Below are 21,795 nucleotides of genomic sequence, written 5' to 3'. Positions count from 1 at the left end.
ATCCACAAAGCAAACACAAACCCAAAAACCTGTCTTAATTTGGTCTTAAAAGGATTGATAAAAAAAAAAAAAGATAACAGCCTTCAGGTATTTTAAAGGAGGTATATCTTTGTCCACAGAGAGCATACAGAGAATAGCATGCCTGAATGACAAAGGTGTTCTGACAAGGTGTTCAATATGTCCAAAAAAACATTTCACATGGGTCAAAACTGTTTAGGTCTGTTGATAAGATATTTAACAGGACAATAAAAGAAGCTGTGATTCCACATGTCTACCATTATAGCTATGTATCAGTTCTAATGAGAGGCTTGAAATTCAAAGTGAGGGAAGGTTCAAAAAGATCAATGTCTATCTCCAATGGTGCTCCTCCAGGCTATATCAATATTTCAATTCCATTGCTAGTGAGGCTAAAACAGTGAACTAATGACTGTAAAGTGATATTGGCATGAATGTTACTCTGGTCTTATCTTCTGACCTGTGGCAAGAGCATTTTGCTTTTTTAAAATCATAATAAAACAAGATTTCTACATAAATTCCAGTGCTACTCACCATCAGATTGTCTTTGACCTTCTTTCTTAGCTTCTTAATTTTAACCAAAATTCCAAGATTTTGCAAATGGTTTTCATAATTAGTCATTCTGTGATTCATTACACTAATGAAAGCCACAGTGAAATATTTGCTTCAGTTTCTTACATTAGAGTGCCAATATTTTTCAACCACAATGTTTGAAAGGTCTGAGATGTGTCAAAGCAATTTCAAAGCTATTTTCTCTTTCAACGTAGAGTTGAAGCTTATGCATAAAGCTAGGGTTTTTTTCAGCTGTATTATAAACCATTGCACTTTTTTCTTGCTCTACTAGATCGAGTTTATTAAGTCACAAAAAACCACCCAAGATGTAAGTAACCTGTTAAACGGGGTTTCACTTTCATACAATGTTTTAATAAAACATTAGTATGATAGTTTTAATAAAAGTTCAGGAAAGTGACTTGCATTTCTGAACACTTCAGAAAAATTGACAAGTATTTTTGATAGCTAATTCTTATTAGAATGCAAAGCAGACCACCATGTTCACAACCAGATCATCACAGAAAGCTGAAAATATGTGTAACTTCATCTGTCAAGCTTTGATAAGGCCAATTTCTTTTCATGTCCACATTCAAAACACTTTTTATGGGAAGTCTGTTGTTTTCTGGTTGCCTGTGGGTGGATTTGTTTGTGAATACAACAAAGCTCTTAGGCAATATTAGTGACCATCTTTTTAGTACGGAAAGACTCCTTTTCACTGACTCCTAGTCCATATAATTTTTCTGCACAAAAATTATCCACATCATATATAAATATATCTATATGTGCAGGACAAGGGTGACAAAACTAACAACTTCCAATGGTTCACATGCTAATTCTTATTTAAAATAAAGTAGAAAATTATTGGCAGTTAAACCTCTGTAGTGTAATCTAGCTGCAAAGTAAAGTTAACAGTAACTAAAGTTAATATGTTTTTGGCCAGGTCTTGAATATATTTTATATTTGCATTATTTGCAAGAGCAATTAATTTAGCTTGCTTGAATACAGTTCTTCATCCACCATAGGAATTTCCTCTTTTCTCCTGCAAGGTAGTTTCTGGTTTCCTGTGCTTTTGTAATTTTTTTTCCTAATATTCATAATTTGGTAGCTCATACAAAGAGATAATTTGAGCACATCTGTAGTCAGAGGAGCAGCTGAATGGAAAATTTTATTTCCTGGTTTCATTTTTTTCCAGTTAATTTATGCTTGAAGGAATTTTCCCTATTGACTTTGAAATGAAGGTGCCTTCTTTCAAGGTGGCGTCAAAGATTAAATGGTTTCATTTTTCCATTAGCAAATACTTTGTAACACAGCTTTGAAATTATTGTTCATCAGTTGACGCAGTCTAAGTAAAGCCCGTTTAAACATAATTTGGTCTATATGAGCTGGTTTTCTTTTAGAGTTCTCATACCATTCATCCTTTTGCTTTTAATGATAATAGAATTTAAAACTGGATTTCAGTTTTTTTCTTTTTCTGATTAGTACTTACTGCTAAGAGTTCAGTACTTACTGTAAAATATGGTAAAAGTGAATTTCTTTTCCTTCACTGTTCCTTTTCTTAGGCATAGGCCCACTGTTAGTCACAAGCTGCACCCACCCCCACAGTTTTTGGTAGCTAAGCTACTGGACATGACTTAAATTTGACAGCCTTGTTATCATAAGAGGAAATTTATAATTATATACTGGAATAAAAGGAATTATGTCCACTGCCATTATGTCATTGGTGCCAGACAAATAAAAAAATAAATACCTGAAGGTGTAGAAAACCATGGCTTTGGACTCTTTGGTTGTAAGCAATTCCTTAACTGTTGCTCTTACCTGGAGCAAAATGGTTGTCTAGGCTCAAAGCTGTGGCGTGACAAAAGAAGGAGCTCCTTCTCTCATCATTACTGGAATTGAGCTGTTCTACTGACTTCCCCCTCATTTATCCCACCAGCTGTCTTTTTCTTAAACCAAAAATTAACAATATCTCTTCTGAACCATAGAGGCACATAAAGGATCATTTTAAAAATTGCAGGAGATACTTACACAAATCTTAGATGTGATTGAACAGCAGAAGTATAGAACACCTTGTACAGTTTTAGATACTTAAATTTCTGTTGATCTTCTACATATTCCTAAGAAATAAGCCATGGATTTTCTAGATTAGTTGACAACAATTTGAAAGCTACAGGACTGTATGAACCTTTTAAGTACCCTCCATGTCTATTGTTTTATAACTCTATTTTTAATGTTCCTCTAAGTTAATTTTACTGGAGAATGTTATAGCAAAAAAAATGTGACTGCCTGCAAATCAAAACTGGTTTTGCATTATATGATGGTTTTAATATAGTAATGTCTAAGAATAAGCTGTAGATTACTCCACACAATTCAAATAATATGCCATGAAATATGGGCTTAGACATAAAACCTGCATAGTATGGAACACTGGAAATCAGCATCAAAATACTAAACATATATTGAAAGCCTTCAGGGTGAAGTAGTAAAGTAGGTTTTATCATTACCTTGCAGGAGGAGTACCAAAGAATCACTGATTGACACCTACAGAAATTTTATTTAACAGACTTTAGAGATCAAGAATACCTGTAATGTGAGAATTGTGTTAGCTGGACTGGAAATTTACAGATGTTTGAAAACACAACTGAAGACAAACAGAAGTGTTATTATAACGTGGAGTGCCAGAAGCTGCCACACAGATGATTTATAGTCAGTATGAGGCCCAATATCAGTATTGCCATATGAAGGTGCCCAGCTGCCTAATGAAATGGCTACCAAAAAAAAACACATAAAAAGGAGAAACAGAGGGTGCTGAGTGGCTGTATTTTGTGCCACTCATTTTTCTTGGGTTTTAGCTTTCTGTCCCTTTTATATGCATGACCACTTTTTAAACTTTTTTCCTATTGTTAAATAGTTCTTATCTCAACACATGAGGTTTGGTTTTGGGGTTTTTTTTCCTGATTCTCCATCCTGGCCCATCAGGGTAGGGAATAAGCAAGCAAGGCAGCTGCATGGTACTTAGTTGCCAGTTGGGGTTAAGCCACAACAGTGCTTCAGTTTCCAAGAAGCAGGAAAAATGTCTCCGGGTAATGGCAATATCACATCTGCTGCTATATATTCTTATAGCAATCCATAAAAATAATACACTTTGTATTCTGCAAGTGACTGTTATTCCACAGTATAGCAGAAATCCATTAAATATTTCTATGATTAATATACATTACATAAATCATAGCTGCACAGTCAATAATATAAGAGTTTCTTCCATGGAAGAAACTATGTGGGACTAACACTTTCTTCTGCACTTCTAATTCATAGATTAGCAAAATGCTGTTAAAAAAAAATCAGTAATTACAATTTGTAGAAAATAAGCTCTGATTTCTTAGGACTTCTCAGTACAAAAGAACCATTTGGAAAATTTTATTACCAAATTGTTTATGTGTGACAATCTCATTGCAAGCATCAAGCTATGTGAAATCCCAGACACCATATCTGTGCATACATATATGTGTTTATCTATGCATACATATATGTTTACCTATACATACATACAAACATGGCAGACAAAACTATGTGTATATATATATTATTATTGTGTACCTCATGTATACGTTTTTATACCTAAATTTGTAATTTTTTTAAATTTGTCTGTTTAATGAAAAAAAAAAGGGAATTATTTTTATCTGAAAATTCTAGCTTACTTCTCTATGCCATGCAATGTACAGACATCTGATTCCACTATGTCTGTGGCACCCAGAAGGTTTTCCATTCACTATAAAATATCCAAGCTTATGATTTTTCATATAAATCAAGGTCAAGCACAAATTGGAACCTTTCAAGTAATAAGATAGTTATACTTGCATGGTGGCAACTTAGAGAATTCTTACTCACTTCAGTAGTTTAAGAATCATTTATATACTGTAGAGAGGAATAGGTATGTCCCATCTCTAAGAAAGAGCCACAGTGAGGAATGTGCCTTAAATTTCACGGACTAGGACATATGAGGAGTAATGAAGAAGAGGGAATGGCAGGAAGATGGAATTTTGCCACTGGTTAACCAAAACACAATGGAATTTTTATTTTCTTGGGACTCATTCCTTATCATTTCAGGTCTGTCCTCTGCTATTCTTCATACTGCACTCTGCTTCTCAAGGCCTCTGGTATCATACAAGACATATATTTCTCTTGGCTGCATCAATATTTTACAGTCATAAATATCCAATTTTATATAGAATAACTGCTTTATCTTTACAAAATTATGGTTGGACCATAAAAAGAAAAACAAATTAGCTGTGGACCTTGTAAATTAGATAAATGGATTTCACAGAGAAATCAAGTAAAATAAAGCTACAGGCAGGTCAAGAGAAGTTCAGACAGAGCAAGTTTGACAATTCTCAGCCCTAAAATATCTGAAATATCAGTAAAAAGCTTATAGTCCATTTCTAGGAATGGCAATATGGCCCTGGATCCTGCAACACAGAATTTTGTTCTACTCTCTGCTTGTTTATTTCTGTTTCTACCCATTTGCCAAGTCTGTTTTATCTGATCCTTTTTCTCATGAATCATACATTGAGTAGGGGTAGCAATTTGCAGAAAGAATGTCATAGCGTATAAATATTTGTTTTTATCAACAAAGCTTATGGGTGTAACAATGTCAATCCAACATTCATTATGTTTGGTAGCACACTTCTAAAGCTATGTGCCATATGTTCCTTTCCATTAAAAGGCAGGGAAATTCCACTAATCCAATGCAAATCAGAGTAGGGTATAATCATATCAGCCTGCAAAAGGAAGCAAGTGACACCAGGTGAGAAGTGATTGCCATGAATATGTTGTATCTGAACCAGTACTCATCCCATGGTAATAGCTCCTGGTGGTTTGTCTAAAGAAGAAAATGTGAATAGCTGGAGAAGGAAAAGAGGCATAAAATAACACTTAGGGGGCCAAAGTCTTTTTGCTAGTTTTGCTGACAGCATTGGAAATACAGGGAAGGGTAGAAAGTCAGAGGTTTTTCAAAGGTTGTGCAAGCAATACAGGAAATTCTTTTGTTTATTTCCTCACAGCTCATTTCTTGAATACATTTCCTGCTATGGGGTCCTTCAGCTGTAGATCTGCTACAGTGGGAGGATTCCACACAGCATTTCTTAGTCAGGACTCAAATTGTTAAAAAACTCAATTTGACTTTGATGTACAGAAATTTGCATGTGCTTTCATTGAAATTTTCTTGAAAACAATAAAATATATTTTATCTGTAATTAATCATTTTATTAGAAGTTTTAAGTGCTAACTTCATAAAGTAAATACTTAAAGGGTATTCCTAATATACAATTTTAGTACATGTACTTTAGTTTCATTTTTTTCTTTTGTTGTTTTTGTGGCCATTGAGAAGGTCATTCCTCTCTATCATGTTTTCCATTTCCATTTTGCAGTCATACCTTATCTCATTTTTGTCTTATCTACACTCAACAAATGAAATTCTTCCTTTCATTCTTATAAATCCAATCTTTCCATACCTCCTACACAACTATAGGCTATTTTTTGTTGCTGCATTGGTAATATCTTAAATTAAATGACATTTTATAAAAAGTGTCATTTACTCTCAAAACAATAAAATATCTTCCTGCTATCTTATATAAGATTGCCTTTCTCCAAGATATTTCATATTGTGAAGAATATGTGTAGTTTCACAGGAAAACCTGCTCAGTTAATATGGTTTAAATCAAATTTACAGATCCATCTGTTCCTATGTGCTGAAAGACAAGCTGATGGGGAAGCAGGCCAGAGATTTAACTGGAACTCAGGTTAAAAAAAATGAGAGTTTCTGACGTGTGAAAGAAGAGGCAGGATGACTCAGGAGAACTCAGGAGGGCTCACAAAGGTGTTGAGAGGTTGTGCAGGGAAAAACAAGGGTAAAAGCTCAACTAGAATTTAACCTGGTACTGCTATAAAAGATAATAAAAATGTTAATCTAATCAGATTCAAAACCAAAAGGGGGGCTCAGGACAATCTCCATTCTTTATGGAATGGGGAGGGAAATGCTGTGACAGATTAGGAAGGGGCTGAGGTACTCTGTGCCTTCATTGCCTCAGCCTTTAATACTAGGACTAGTTGTCATCAAGGTAACCAGCACTATGAGCTGGAAGACAGGGAGCAGGGTGGAGTCCCTGTTATCTAGGAGAGAGTGATGGGTGACCTGCTACACCACTTAGATGTACACAAGTCCATAGGGCCAGATGGGATGCAGCAAGGGTGCTGAGGAGCTGGTGCACATGCTCAGAGTCACTTTCAATGGCCAGAAGGAGAATGAAGGGAGCTACAGGCCTATCAGCATCATCCTTAGTGTTGGGGAAGGTCATGGAGCAGAACCCCTTGAATGCCATCACATAATATACCTAGGTAAACCAGGGCATCAGGCCCAGCCAGCATCCATTTATGAAAGACAGGTTCTCTTTGATCAACCTGGTCTGCTTCTGTGACAGTGACCCACTCAGCAGACAAGAGAAAGGCTGTGGACATTGTTTATCTGGACTTTGGTAATGCCTTTGACACTGTTTCCCATGGCATTCTCCAGGAGAAACTGGCTGTTCATGGCTTGGATGGGTGCAGGGGCTAAAAAATTCTCTGGGTGTGCAGGCCCAGCGAGTGGTGGTAAATGGAGTTAAATCCCGTTGGTGGCCAGTTGCTGGTGGTGTTCCTCATGGACCTGTATTGGGCCCAGTCATGTCTAATACCTTAATCAATGATATGGATGAGGGAATTGAATATACCCTCAGATGGTAGATGACACCAAATGGGCCGGAATTGTTGATCTGCTGGAGGGTTGAAAGGTTCTACAGAGGGATCTGGACAGGCTGGATCAGTGGGCTGAGGCCAAGTGTGTGAGCTTCAATACAGCAAAGTGCCAGCCCTGCACTTTGGTCACAAAATCCCCAGGCATCTCTACAGGCAGAGTGATCAGAAAGCTGATCAGAGGAAAAGGACCTGGGCGTGCTGGCTGTCAGACGGCTGAACCTGGGCAGAGGCCATGACGACCCAGAGAGACTCTGACAGCACCAAAACATGTTCCTAGTGCTCCTCTGGTTTTCATCCTTTCTCTTGACACTACTAAACATACTTCTGGTTCTATTTGGCTACTTTTTGAATTTTCTTAGCTGATTCCTTCATTATTTATGAAGTCCCCTGATAACCCCTTGTTAGTGTATCCTTACGTCATAGTAGTTTATAGCTTCATTTTTTGCATATTCACTTTTGGCAAAAACCATAAGAACAGAATGCTTTGGCTGCAGTATACAAATGCAATCTGTAGATTTGCATTCCCATTGTATCATCTATTGTTTTCCAGGACACTTTAACAAGGAGGGAGGATGAGCCAACAGCATGAGCTGTATGAGCTGCTGCTCCATAGGTGGCTCATGGTGATTTTCAGGCCTGTTTTTCTCCAGCTCAGACTGTTAATTTTATTTGTGTTGAAATATTGCTCTTTTTAGTGCTCTTAATATTTTTTGTTTTAATTTTAAACTATACTTTCAGTTTGTCAAGATCATTGTGCATTTCAATATTGCCCTGCTTCTTGCCTTGGCGTATGAAGTGACACAGCTAGCTTAATGTCATCCACAAATTTTATACAGAAGCTCCAAAGTACTCTCTCTGAAATGCCCAATTCAATCAGGAAATGCTGAAAAAGAAACAAATTTTCAACCAAAAGTATATAATTCTCCTATCAGCTTTACTTCTAGCTCTTATTTCCATAGTTTCAGGCAATTAACAGATCATTCTTTAACCAGTTTCTATATTTGCATCCATGCAGTTTTTCACAGAACTCTTTTATTTAATACATTAATTTACTTAAATGATACTTTTGCAAACAATGTATAAAAGAATTTTTACTGAAATAACAGACTGATTATAAAGTGCATATTTTGTTTGGTCTCTAACTGTACCAGTGCGTGAATTAGAACAGACTTTCTCACTAGCAGAAGATCTCATTATTTCTCTAATATTTTTCCATTAATCAGTATGTGCAATTGATGGTGATATGAAAGTAGAGATTGAGTCTCATTAAAGCTCTTGCTAAGAAATATTGGAAGAGTTTAATTATTTTCATTTAAGTTCTCTGAATAACAAAATCTCTCCTGATCATATTTCTCTTAAAAATTTCAAACTCAGAAATTAACCTGCTGTAATTTTTAGCCCTAATTAGTAGGTGGGGGATATTTTAGTGTGTTCCTGCTTCAGATATATATTTTTAGTTATAAAATAGAATTAATTGTTCTTGTTTGCCTATATGTATGTGGAAAGCTACAAAATATTTGAGCAAATATAAAAGGGTTACGGATTCTATAAAATTAGCATCAGTATTGTGTTAACATTCAAACTGCCATTTGTTATTCTGATGTTCAAATTCCATTATAAGAATGGAGCTGAACAATAAATTGAAGCTCTTACTAATCAGCTGTTACCTACATTATGAACTAGATATAAATCTTCATTTTTTTTAAATAAGACTTTTCAAACCTACATAATAAAAAATAATAACATTTTAATGTATTTCACTTGTAGCTGAATGCAGTACAAGAAAGACCAGATGAAGACATAGCCAATCACCTAAGACTAGAAAAATAGATAGTCCAAAACTGGGGTAGCAATTTTCTGAATCAAACTAAATAGTGGTTTATATACACCTTCATATCTCTAACTGGCATTTCATTTGGTTCAGTGGGATATGGATACAATTGCTATTCATATAATAATATAAATAATAGACTACATAAGGCTAGTTTTGTAAAAAATGCTCTGTATAATTTAATATTTAACTTTATCTATCTTTGCAATCAGGTTGTGTTAACATGTGTTTTTATATACTTTATAATTGTTTATTTGTATGACTTTCATTTTTAAATATCAGGTATAGTACTGAGAAGAATAACACAAAAGAAGAAATATAAACCCAGTTTGCACTAGAAGTCATGTAAGAACAAGAGGTGAATTAAAAGTTATTATATACCATTAATTAGTCTAGATGAGTAGCAAAAAATTGTAATGAAATTTCCAATTCAAAGCATTTATTACCTGAGATTTTCAGAAACCAGATGATGTAAAAACACTTATCCTTTTTAGTTGAACTAAATTTCTTATTTATTCTGATATTTTTAAAATCTCGTTGTTAACTATTTCATCTCCAAGAAATTTCAACCTGTACAATGATTGTACTTTGAGTTGTGATTTGCACTGAACCTATAGAAAACATTATATTCAATGCAAGTTTAATTAGTTGAACTACATAAGGGCAGAAAGAGTCAGAAAAGTTGCCACTGAAATGAATCTGAGAGTCATCCACGGAGATACTTCACTTGTGAAAAAGAGTTTACACAAGTAAACTCTTGTGTAAGAGTTTCTGTATATAAACTGGGGGAGTTGCTGCTAAGGTGGGACAGTGTTGGTTCAGGGATGGGTTTGGCATTGGTCAGCAGTTGGGGGGCAACTGTACTGTGCATCACTTGTTTTTCTTGTGTTTTGTCTTTCTCTCTCTTCTTATCTTTTTGTTCCTATAATTTGTTCCTATAATTAAACTCTGCTTATCTCACCTCACAAGTTAGACTTTTTATTCTCCTCCCAAACCCACCTGTGTGCTAGGTAAGTGAGCAAGAAGCTTCATGCTGCTTAGTTGCCAGCTGAGCTTAAATCACAACAGGAACCTACTTTCTGAAGTACCCAAATACTCAAGTCAACTCATAACTTCTTTTGATATTTTCTATTCATTTGGAAAAGGGTTTATCACCTTTCCCCATTCAACAGATTTTCATTTTGGACTGTAAAAAAAAGATCATGTCTCCTTGCTTTTGTATTCAACTAACCATGCCCTCCAAATGGCTTAAAATTCTCTCATTCTAGTATTTCTTGCATGAGAAAAATTAGGTTCTTGGAAAGTAGTTGTTTTAAAGAATAACACACATTGTTTCAGGGAGTGACATGAGGAAGTGCAGAAAAGGCATAAGTTTGGGAATATTATTTCGGCCACGTGACAAAAACAAGACTGTCTTGTTTTGTAAATAAACCCAAAGCATTTTTAAAAGTAGGGACTTCAAAAGATAGATGATGCTTCAAATTTAACACTGGAATTGTGTTAAGAACATCAGATTGACATAAAAATCATTGTTTTGAAAGTGCCTCTTATTGTATTGTAAATGAGAACTAAAAAAATCTGTTCTGCTTTCAAAAATGATGAGTTTTTCCTAAACTTGCTGAACTGAGACTTGAGTGTGCCACTGGCTTTGGTGAAATACTTGAAATACTGTTTGAAAGGGAAGAGGAAATAAGTCCTTACTGACAGAAAAAGTATTTAAATTTATCAGAACTCTGACTGAGGGTAAACTTTTGAAGACTTTTATTAAATAAATTATTTTCACTAGTTCCAGGTTACGTTGTCCTTGTCAAACTTCTTGTGAATAGATTTTTTTTTTCTTCTTTCAGAGGAAGCTGGAAAAGCTCTTCAAACTTTCTCCCTTTCCCTTAACTTGGTTTTGCATATGCTTAAAAGGTATATGCAGCAGAAAGCAAGAAATTGAAGAAATACCAGGGAACAACAAATTTTTTTTTTGTTTCAGTGAGAAGCATCATGAATATTTCCTGCATTTTTTTCATGTTGAAATACATACTAAATCATTAATTGTACATTCTTGTTTCTTTATGGAAAATTACCCAATGGTGTAACAGACTGTAAATTGCACTATGTATTTGCAACACATACCAAATGTTTCTAATCTGAGAATTAGATTGAGAATAATAAACTGAGATGTAGATAATTGAAAAGAAATAAACTGTGAGAACTCAACCTCTGATTTCCCATTTATCCTACAAAATAATGTTTAAAAATTGGCTGAATATATCTATCTGAAACAAAAGTTCTAACATGTGTAAGAAAGAGGGTGGGGGAAAGAATAAATTTAGTTATTAACTGTGCATTTTGAAAACTAGTCCTAAGTTTGGTATTGAGCAGATTTTGGGTTAACCTCCCAGTCATGTTGGATTTTGCTGCAATAGCCTTCAAATTAAAACAAGCGATTGCCAGTCAAACATTTTCAGTGGTTACTGGCCTGGGATTTGTTTGGGGTTTTTTGTTTAATCTCAGGTAGAAACCAAGTAATCAAGATGTGAACATATTAGTCTTTCTTTATGTGAACAGTTTTAAGAATACCTATGTTGCACTGATCATCCCCATATGAATAAATATAATGAAAACAACAAGGGATTTTGCAAATAAGTTTCATATTAGACATTTTGGACCACATTGAATGTTAACTAAATTTGTGTCTCAGCCTATTATGTCGGTGGGACCTGAGTCACCTATGGTTGATTTTAAATTGTTCCTCGTGCTATGGACACTGTTCTGTCAGGTGAGTATAATTTCTTTTTTCTAGAACTTTGGCAACACTTAGTAAATGTTAGGCATCTGGAGATGAAGTAGAAAAAAATTAGTGCTGAAATGACAAGGAATAATTGAGTAAATGTGGCATACCACTGCAGAATAATTTCCCAGAAGAAGCACCCTGAGAAAAATTCTCTTGTCAAGGTACTTATTTTCCTACTTCCACTCATACACCTGAAAATTCAGGTGTAAAATTGGCATCCTGAAAACCTTGAAGTACTGTTGAATGTTTTTGTTCTTCACCTCTCTTCTGTCATTCCTTTCCAACTGCTCTGAAGTATAGGACGTGGCTTGCAGTGTCCTTGTAACAATTTATGCTAAATTCCAAAATTTAAATATCTCCTGATAGGTACTTAATGAGGTATTTTTCTCCTATTTTTCTGCTTGTCCATCACATGGCATGTGTGATTATATATTTCCCTTTTATGCACACAAATTAATAAATGTTTATTTATTAAGGCTGATAATTCAGAGGTTTCATATTGGCGTGTAGATTTAACAGATTAAATTATTGTAATCTGGATACAATCATGGGAGAAGAGAATTTAGAGGTCTTTAGTTCACCTTTAGTCTCTCTCTTATTTTCTTACTATTGCACATGCACCTTTTGAGGAATGGAACTGAGAGTGTGTCTGTCACTGCTCGACAGCCATGCTGCCCCTCTGTTTTAGCAGTCCTTCAGTCCACCTGGTTCTGGTTTTGCCCTGCACTACAGAGGGAAGACTACCCTCTTCCAAATCATATTTGGGCTGCATCAGAACTTGAAGACATTTTTCTTAGCACAGGTGTACCCAGAAATGTTTTCGTCTTACAAGCTTTCCCTTTTAAACAATTAAAACTGCATAGATTGGCAGTTTGCTTGAAAGAGCTCCCAGACTGAGTGCATAGAATAACCCAGAAAAGAAATCTTGGAGCAAAATAGATATCCACTGTCAGCAAGTGGTAGTAGAAAGGAAAATGTTTCAGTTGAAATTCGGATCACTTCTTGCTGTCTATGTCAAAACCAATTATTTGAACTTCATTCTGTAGTAGATAGCTGGCACAAATGGTTTTGTAACAATATAATGTACTAATGTGCGGAGCAAAAAGTCCACTTTTAAGGCAGATAGTGCAGCCAGTATAATTGCAGTTACCTAATTGATGCCCTGATGTACATATGCTTTCTATCCAAAATTTATATGATGATACTCTTAGGCACCACCATTACAGGCACCACCATACAACAATTCATTGCATGGGATCACAATCAAAAAGAGAGAACTGAAAATAAAAAAAACGACCTGTATTATCAAAGTACTGTTATGAAGAACAGATGTAGATGTATCAAAGTACTGTTATGAAGAACAGATGTAGGTTGTCTCTATTAGAGATCTTTGCAGCTACAATGAATTTGTAAAGGGATATGTAAAAGTGTTTTCCTAATCTCTCATCACACTTTAGATTTAATGGCAATAAGTAAAATAATTTACCCTGTAAATAAATAAAGCTAAAATTATGAATTTTCTGCCAGCAATAGGAAGATGATTAGTATCCTCAGAGGTTTTGATTATACTATCCTCCCATTCTGAACTTTATTAAAAGTCTACTGTACAAAATGATCCATCATAGACACTTAAGACCAGCAAGAACTATAGAAGTGAACTGACAAATATTTGATAAAGATGTAAAATGGCAAAAATATACTCATCATTTATTAAGATACATATTTCCCTATTTTTCCAACAGCTTGCTATTCTTCTCCCTATATTTTCTTTGATCTTAGTGAGTACAAAATAACTAATCTTAAAATCATGAAATTTAAATGTCTAATAATTTAAATATGGACTTAAATAAGAGGTAACTTTATAGCCTCTCTTGGGAGAAAATTTTAGTTACTATTAGCAATCACTCATAAAAAAAAGTAGATATATAATATCATAATATTATATATCTTTCATGCTGAACTGAAATAAAAGGGCTGTTTAGTACATTGATTTTAAGCATCGAACTCAATTACAGCTCAGAGTATAAGAGACAACAGAAGACAATAAGAAGTGTGACAGTTGGATGTTACAGAAAAAAGATTTTAACAGATATAGTGTGCTGGTTACAGCTGTGGTAGAGTTAATTTTCTTCAGAGTAGCAGGTATGTGGCTGTGTTTTGGGTTTGAGCTGAACACAGGGCTGATAATATGGAGATGCTTTTGTTCTTGCTGAGCAGGATTTACACTGAGCCAAGGCCTTTTCTGCTTTTTGTACTGCCGTGCTGGCAAGGAAGTTGCGGGTACATGGGGGCTGGACGAGACACAGCGAGGACAGGTGACCCAAACTGACCAAAGGGACCATGACCAGACCATGTGACATCATACTCAGTGTATAAAGTGAAGGAGAAGGAGGAGACATTTGTTCTTTGTCTTCCCAAGTCACCATTACCTGTGACAGAACCCTGCTCTTCCAGGGATGGTTGAGCACCTGACGACCCATGGGAAGCAGTGAATTAATTCCTTGTTTTGCTTTGCTTTTGTGTGTGTGGTTTCTACATTCCCTATTAAACTGTCTTTATCTCAATCCACAAGTTCTTTATCTTTTACATTTTTGATTTCCCCCCTAATCTCACTGGTGAGGGAATGAGCGAGTGGCTGTATGGGGCTTGGCTGCTGACCGGGTTTAAACCATGACATATAGGAACAGAAAAGATGTATTTTATGAATTTCTATGGTGATTCATGAATAGAGGAAGTAGAAGGGTAGACACTAGTTCAAATCTGATTGTGTGGTAAGACAGGAACTAGCAATTTTCCAGTAAATGTTTCTGCTGCAGGAATGTAGCATGGATAAAATTGCAAGCAAATAAAAAGAGACATCAATAGTGCTTCGCAGTGGAGAAGCTGGAGACATTGTATCAACAAATTGACATGGATCTTCCATGGTGGGTAACAGAACTATAAGGAAAGCATTAAAGTGTGTTATACATTTAGGAATGTTATATGTTACGAACAGATTTTATTGTCATTGAAGAAAAATACAGAACTGGATTTGGGACAGAGATATACAGCAGTCTAATAGACCTTCCTTTGAAGAAAGGATATGGCCATTTCTATGCTTAAGGTTTCTTGGATTAGATACACAGCAAAGTGTGAATAGAGGTGGCCAGTCTAACATAATGCACATAAACCTATATCAGCGTCACAAAAAATTACAAAGAAAGTAGATGATACAACTGGAGTTGTTTTCTACCAGTTTTATGTCTCTCTCAGTGGAAAAACCGCCAAGACAAAAAACCCATCAGGTGTGAGAAGCCACAGTGGAACAACATTGTGAGGCAGAGGAAAATCAAGTACTTCTGTTCCATAACTGGCAGCAGAAAACAGGATTCTTGTGAGGCCTCCATGTTCTTCATATGTGGGTAACTATAAGTCTGTGACACACTACAAGAATAGATTTAGAAAAATTAGTAGGAATAGTGGTGTATATAACAGCAATAAGAATTAGAATAGAATTATAGAATTAGAATTCTTGGAATAAGAATTAACTGGAGGCATTTTTTTTAAAATATAAAATTAAAATAAAACTACTTCCCACAAAACTTTTCTTTTAGAGAATATAATAGAATCATACAATTCTTTGGGTTAGAAGGGACCTTAAGGATCATATTGTTCTAACCTCCCTGATACTTTTCACTAGACCAAGTTGCTCAGATACGTCGAAGTTTAGTTTGTCACTTGGTTTTGATATAAGAATAGATGATACAGAACATCTTACAAACTTGTTTGTAATGTACCATAACATTTTCTTTATGCACACTTGAACACAGAGGTGTAATAGAGCCATTTGAAACAGTCTTGTGACACACAGAGATAAACTAAATTGCAGTAGGTCTCCTAGTCCATATACCTTATGACAAAAACATTCCTCATGATGCATTACTCTGTATTTAAAAATTTATTAGAGTAAAAAGGAGCAAGAAGTATATACCTGAGTCCTAAATAGTTCATCTTTGATTAAAAATGTTTACTAGGACTGCCTTTTATAAATACACATTAGGGGAGCTTGTGGTAGAAAGGGTTGTGGTCTCAGTGCTGCCTGCTGCTGCTGACCTATAGTAATACAGGCAAGAAAACCTTAGCACATCATTAGGAAATGTGTATGAGGAGAATCTCTTGAAGAGATCATATCATCTTTTATGATCTTTCCCTTATAGTTTCAAGGTACAGGTGACTATCAGCAACAAAATAAGTCATAGGAATATTTTGAAATAATCGAATCAGAAGACATTTATATAAATGAATGAGATCAGCAAAACCACATGATTTTCATCTTTCTGAATAATATGGCATTTTTTTAAATTCAGGCTATGATCAATTATAACCCGTAGAAATTCTAAATAAACAGTATAAAGAAAGAATATAGATATGGTCTTTGCTTTAAGCCTGATGAAAATATATGCGTAAAAATTTTGCCTCAATATGTCTTACAAAATAATTTTAAAATTTCTTAGACTTTATATTCTTTACTTTCCTCAAATTTTAGGGGGTTTTTTGTCTTTAAATTCTACACAATTAATATGTTAAGTCTGATCTTATTCTTCCATTGATATTTTGGATAACTTTTTGTAGGTATAAATGGATTCAAACTTAAATCCTAGACTGGAAAACCTAAACTCAGTGGGAAATATTTTTTGTTAATTAAAAAAACACTCCAAACAACATCAAAAATACTTAACCAGGGCTGTCCTAAATTTCTTAAAAGTGAATTAAAACTCTATACTCAGAAAATTTTGCAAAAGTGGCTGCAGTTATAAATGCAGTTACTTAAAACAGACAAAGGGATTGAGGGCACCCTCATCAAGTTTGCAGACAGCTCCAAGCTGAGGGTGCAGCTGACACACCTGAAGGAGGGGATGCCACCCAGAGGAAGCTGGACAAGAATCGAGCCCATGTGAGTCTCATGCAGTTTAACAAGAGCAAGCACAAGGTGCTGCACCTGAGTCAGGACAACCTCTGGCCAGCTGAGGGATGAACAGATGAAGAGCAGCCCTGTTTAGAAGGACTTGGGGTCACAGGTGGGTGAGAGGCTGACATGACCTGGCCAGGTGCACTCCCAGCCCAGAGAGCCACACGTGTCCTGGGCTGTGTCTGACCACCATGGGCAGTAGGGCCAGGAGGGGATTCTGCCTCTCTGCTCTGCTCTCCTGAGACCTCACTGCAGTAACTGCATCCAGCTCTGGGGTCCTCAGCACGGGAAGGAGAAGGACACATTGGAGTAAGTCCAGAGGAGTGCCACAAAGCTAATCAGAGGGATAGAGCACCTCTCCTACAAAGACAGGCTGAGAAACTTGGGGTTGATCTGCTCTAGTGAGATCTTATAGCAGCCTTTCAGTACCAAAAGGGGGGCTACAAGAAAGCTGGGGAGGGCTTTTGACTAAGGCAAGTAGCAGTAGGCTATGGAATAGTGGCTTTAAACTGAAGGAAAGTATGTTTAGATTTACATGTTATCTGTGAGGATGGTGAGGCACTGGAACAGGTTGCCCAAAAAAAAGGATTCCCTGTCCCTGAAGGCTGTGTTCTGCCCCCGTAACTCACACTGAGTGGAAAAATTTTCCTTTTGTTTTGCTAACCATAAAATCTATAACAACCATGAAATGAAAACTTGTATTTGATGGACATGTACAATGACTAATTCACAATCTCTTTTAATGGCATATAAACTGTGGATTCATGACATAGGAATTTTACCAGTTATATATCTGAATGCAAAACAAGATAGTTTATTTTTTTTATTTAGATAATATTAATTCTCTTTTGTGTTTAAAAGGTCCAAAAGAAAATTTCTCTTTTTTATATAATGCAGAGAGAAAAGACAATATAATGCTCTTGTTTGATATTATTATAGATGACTCTGTATAACTGTAGGTTTAAATCTGTCAGTCCTACACTAATGAGACAAAAGTCTGTTTGCAGTGGAATACTGTTAAATGTGAAATAAATGTGTAATGGTCTTTTAGCTCTAATTGTATTGTGCTGACATTTGGTATAATTATATGCAGTTGAGTATAATTTTCATGCCACTCTAAGAAATTCTGGAGTAAATTGAGGTAGCTATCTGTTTTCAGATGAGTTTGATCACTTTATTTTACCCCAGTCTCAGAATTTAGTTAGAGAGGTCTGAAACCCTGTATTTATCATAATCTGCTTCATTTGTTCAGTCCCCATGCGGCAATTCCAATTAGAATTTTATCAAAGTCGTCCTTACAGCAATGATGATAATCCTTTAGCATCTATCTGGATTAGGTCTCTGTTTTATTCTACTAATGAATACTCTAGAGGGGTCTGGGCAATTTTACAGAACAAATTAACCTTAGAGCATAGCCATTTAAAGTGTTCATTATACTGGACACCTGCAAAGTGTACTGGGCTTAAATGCAATTTAATAGACCCTTCTAGGCCTGTTTTAAAGTATCCTAAAGAGAGTATGAATAGGATGATGTTTAAATTATGATGGTTAGAATGTTGTTTTTTTTCTAGCATTTTCAATAAATATCAGATGTCCTATGTATGAAGCATCACTTCTGGAATACATCAAACATCATCATGTAATTGCAGCTTTTGAAATTTAAAATGAAAAGTTTCAAAACACTGAAATCTGAAATGAATGTCTCTTCAATTCCACCTTTGTGTAGAGTGTGGTCAAAAATGAATGTCCTACATGTGATACATTTTGTTTCTAGTTCAAATACTCCTATTATTGCAAAAATTCATGAACTGTAGTTCTTAAATAGGATATAATGGAAAGGGATTGGGGAAGAAAGGGCAAAAGAGCAGAGGGAAATGGAAAAGCTAATTGTTATTCTCTGTTTTTGACTGTTCTCATCCCCAAGACTACCCCTTTTATTTTTTTTAATTTAAAGTCAGAGTCTCTTCTTTATCTCATCACACTACAATTATAACATACTCCAGTGCCAAGGACCAGAATGACTCATCTGCATTGTTCATCAATCTAAACATTGCCACGAGAACTAAATGCAAGCTCAATCTGAACACATCAGACACTGGTTGCATGAGTATTGTTATCATACTAATTCAATAGGCAAATAATTTGGTCTTTACTAATGGTTATAATACATTAAGCCAATCTCTGAAAACATTAACATCTTTTTTATACATGGCCAAATTGTTTTAATTCCATATTATGAATTTTGCTGGCAACACTACATTACAGGAGAACTTGCTGCATCTTTGGCTCAAATGAGACAGAAAATGCAAAAATACCCCAAAAGCATTCAGCTTTGCATATTTGCTTTTTTTTAATTTTTTTTAATTTATTTTGGAGCAGAAAATCTTAAGCAAAAACAGAAGTATATGCTTAGTGTGTGGAAGCATATGTGTAAAATCAAGCCAATAAATGTTTTCTTCACTGAAATCCCAAATAACCTACTGTGGTAGAAGACAGTGACAAAACTGAATGCACACATTAGGCTAGATTTTCCAAATTCAGAAGGCACTGGTGGAAAAACAGCAGAGTTCCAGGATCGAGAATTTCTGAAAAAAACACGGTATCCTAAAATCTCTGCTGGCAATTTTGCTTAGGCCTGAAAAATCCTACTGTCATCTCAAACAGGTTTTTTTTTTCCACTCTTAACAAATCCTCAAAACTTGGTTTATATAAACAAAATAAATTTTCCCTGTGTTATCTTTTGCCTTTTTTAATAAGCTATGTATTTGTAAGTATATTTTAGCTATTCATTTATATCTATTAATCCGTTTCTAGTATTTACAGTGTTTTTTCCAATGTCTTCTAAAAGATTATTTGCATCCTCTCTGCTGCTGAAGTAATGAAACAGTTTATACAACTTTCATTCACCTGCTCACAGTGATACAGCAGCCTCTATTTGGCAAAGTACTGTACTGAAATCTGTCACTAAGAAAATCTGAGTTGCAGTCAAGATTACAGTTATTTGTAAGTATTTTGGTTTTTTGACTAATGTGATATACTTGTTAAGTCCTAATAAAAACACAGCTGAGTTAGCTCAGGTACTGTGACATGTAAATGAAGATGTGACAGCTGTGTAGACATGACAGAAGGGGGATTTAGAATGGGTTTAGAGGAAAAAAGAGCCGCACGACTCAGTGACATAACTTGAAATTTAATTTCTAAGCAGCATGGGTTTAGCAGTTGGATATCAATGCCTATTATAAAGCTGCTGGTATAAGATTTCCATGCTATGGCACTCACAACCTGACAAGAATCATGTCTCTGCAGCCCAGCACAGACCACGTGAACATCTCTTGCTGATCAATATGCTGGAGTCCTGGAGAGCATTGTGGCCTGTACCTGTTGCCCATGCACAGAGCCCATCTCCCCTCACTCACAAGAGTTATTGTCCTAACAGTATATTTCTTTAAAATTAGATAATTAGACTAAGTCATGGATGATATTGCTAGTTTCATAACTCAAGGCCAATTTCTTTGGCTTTCTCTATATTTAAAACCAATTAGTGTTTGTTTTCAAAGTTATTATCACCTTCTGGTTTCCTATTCCAGATGTGCTAAAAAAAATGTTAAATCCTTGCTTCAATGCTATCTCAGTTCATACCAGAGTGCTTTAGAGTTAGAAATCAGCAGAGGATATGAGAATATCTTGGCCTCATTTTATTGCATTAAAGTTCTGGAAGTTTTTGTTCATAACAATCCATAACAAAGATATAATCAAAAGTGAAAAGCAACGAAACCCACCTTTATAGCACAGTTGGTCTATATATCTTCTGTAATAGAGGTAGTCTCATGCACATACAGAGAGGAATACGTGAAGTCAACACAGCTGTGAGTTCCTTCTCTTTCTAGGAAAATTACTAAGACTTTGTCCTACTAGAGCATGCAGGCTGCTGTGTCAGGGCCTCATTATCAGACCACAACAAGAGAGTAAATTAAAAAATTTTAGCTAAGATTAGAAATAATATTTGAATTTGTCCAGGCTAGGGTTGTACTCCTGTTGACTGCTTTTAATTTTTATTTGATTAAAACTATCATCATTTGCATGATATTTTGACCAAACCATCTTTCCTATTTTTTTCAGTCAGAAACTGTTTTTAAAATCCTAACAACTGAAAAACCTCCTTTCACAGCTGAAGATAATACCTTATGTATTAAATTCTGTGAAAATATTGTACAAACCTGACTGACAGCATTCTAAAGGTGTTAAATATCCATGTTCTGATTTTCTGAGAAGTATACAATTAGAGGGTATCTAATTGTAGGTACCATATCTTCCTTGGTTCTGATCTTAGTACACTCTAGAAGTACATTCAGCCTACTCAAGTAACTAATGTAATAGCCACAACAGCAGTACAAAATTAACTATATCTCCTTTTTCTTGTACATTTTGTTTTCTTTCTCTTTGCACCAAGCATTGCTTCTTTTATTTCCTGAAAGTTTCATCAGATTTTTATCCTTATGAATTTTTCCTGAAGGTGAACATATTCCAGCACCCGTGTGATAATTTCTTAGTGATACTTTTATGGAATATAATGGCTTTAACCAATATTAGAACTTGTCCAATTCCCACTGTTTCTCTAGGTGGCAAATAGGTTCTTTGTTTTCCTTCTGATTTCAAACAACTTACTCATTGTCTCTGGGCTGTGCCTTGGCCATAAATCTTTGTTCTCCAGTGCAGCATACAGAAAAAAAAAAAGACATTTGGAAGGACTTATATGCTGTGGCCTGTTTTCAGCAAAAGTGTAGCTTTCAATTGGGGACACTGAGTGTAGAATTCATTGTGTAAATGTATGTGGTATTTTCTTGGGGTCCCCCATGGCAGGAAGGAAATTATGAATCT

This window comes from Camarhynchus parvulus, chromosome 4 (assembly GCF_901933205.1).
Source record: "Camarhynchus parvulus chromosome 4, STF_HiC, whole genome shotgun sequence".
NCBI lineage: Eukaryota > Metazoa > Chordata > Aves > Passeriformes > Thraupidae > Camarhynchus > Camarhynchus parvulus.
The sequence above is the reverse complement of the archived record's forward strand: the minus strand, read 5'-3'. Positions refer to the sequence as shown.